The sequence below is a fragment of the Asparagus officinalis genome, chromosome 8 (genome assembly GCF_001876935.1).
Source record: "Asparagus officinalis chromosome 8, Aspof.V1, whole genome shotgun sequence".
NCBI lineage: Eukaryota > Viridiplantae > Streptophyta > Magnoliopsida > Asparagales > Asparagaceae > Asparagus > Asparagus officinalis.
In genome coordinates this window covers 131,257,880-131,259,689 of record NC_033801.1, presented here as the reverse complement: position 1 = coordinate 131,259,689, position 1,810 = coordinate 131,257,880, and positions in this window count along the sequence as shown.

Sequence of the window (1,810 nt, the reverse complement as noted above, 5' to 3'; positions counted from 1 at the left end):
CACACTACCGAAGTCCCTACTAGATGCATACAGCTGTACATATTCCAAAGGAACCAAGGGCTGAATACGCGTCGCCACCAACAACGACCTTATCGGTGGGCGAGATAACATATCGGCCAACTTGTTCGTCGCCCCCTTCTTGTACCTAATAATGATGTTGAAAGCCATCAAATAGGACATCCACTTCATGTGTCGTGCCTGCTGTAGCTTTGTCTGGGCATGTAAGAACTCCAACGGCTTATGATCCGAATGCACGACCACCTCCTTCCCTAACAAGTACACCCTCCAATGCTTAATTGCTTGATATAGTGCATAGAACTCCTTGTCGTAGGTTGGGTAGTTCGCAATAGCACCCGAAAACTTCTCAGAATGGTATTCCACCGGTTTCCCATCCTGAGTCAACACCGCGCCCATCGCATAATTAGACGCGTCGGTCTCTACCTCGAAAGTCCGCTGCAAATTCGGCAATGCCAACACCGGTGCCTCCGAGATCTTTCTTTTTAGCAACTGAAAAGCCTCCTCATGCGTCCTTCCCCACTCAAACTGAACTTTAGCCTTTGTGAGGCCATGTAACGGTGCCGCATAAGTCGAAAAATGTCGAATGAACTTGCGCAAATACTGGCAAGCCCCCATGAAGCTCCTCACCTCAGTCACTGTCTTCGGCGTCGGCCACTTTGTGATCACCTCCACCTTGCCTGGATCTATCCTCCGCTGGCCCTTCCCTACGATGAAGCCGAGATACACCAACTCGTCCTTCCCGAACTCGCACTTTTTCCCGTTGAGCTTCAGCTGTCCGCCCTGCAACACTTCAAATACCTTCTCAACATGAACAAGATGCTTCTCCCAGGTCCTGCTGTATACCAAGATATCATCAAGGTAAACTATCACAAAATCCTCTATAAAAGGTCGCGACAAATCATTCAACAAAAACCTCTATAAAGGGTCGCAACAAATCATTCATAAGCCTCATAAAGGTAGCCGGAGCATTGCACAATCCAAACGGCATCACCAACCACTCGAACAGGCCTTGTTTGGTCTTGAACGCAGTCTTCCAGGTGTCTTCCTCCCGAATCCTCACCTGATGGTAACCAGACTTCAAATCCAGCTTCGTGAAAAACCTCGCTCCCTCCAACTGGTCCATAAGATCATCGATCCGCGGTAATGGGTAGCGATTCTTGATGGTAATCTTGTTGAGTGCCCGATAATCTACGCACATGCGCCAGCCTCCATCCTTTTTGGGCACCAACAACACTGGTGACCCGCAAGGCGAACAACTTGGCACAATCACTCCTGTCTCCAAGAGCTCCTGAACTTGCTTCTTGATCTCCTCGGACTCCAGTACTGATGTGCGGTATAGGCCTATGTTAGGTAAGGAACTCTCCCCGGTCAACATAATCTCATGCTCTACACCTCTACGCGGTGGTAGCCCCGTGATCTCCGAAAATAAGTCCGCATACTTGGCCTTTAACCTTTCAAGATCTCCCTCTTGAAGCTTGCTCAAGGTGGACAAGCACATCCTACTCAGCTATTCTTCATACGGCCGAATGAACAATAAAACGAACTTACTGCCCGCGTTCACCAACCTCTTAGCCTGAGTTACTGTCACCAAGCTCGTCTCCTGTGGAAGAGATGCCGAACGAAAAATGAATTGCTCGCCATTCTTGATGAACGTATACTTTTGGGCTCGCCGATCATATACTGCGTATCTATCCCACAAATAAGGGTTGCCTAAAATAACTTAGCAAACATCCAACGGAACCACGTCGCATGTGACCTCGTCAATATACGACTCGTGGAGTGCAAATCTGAA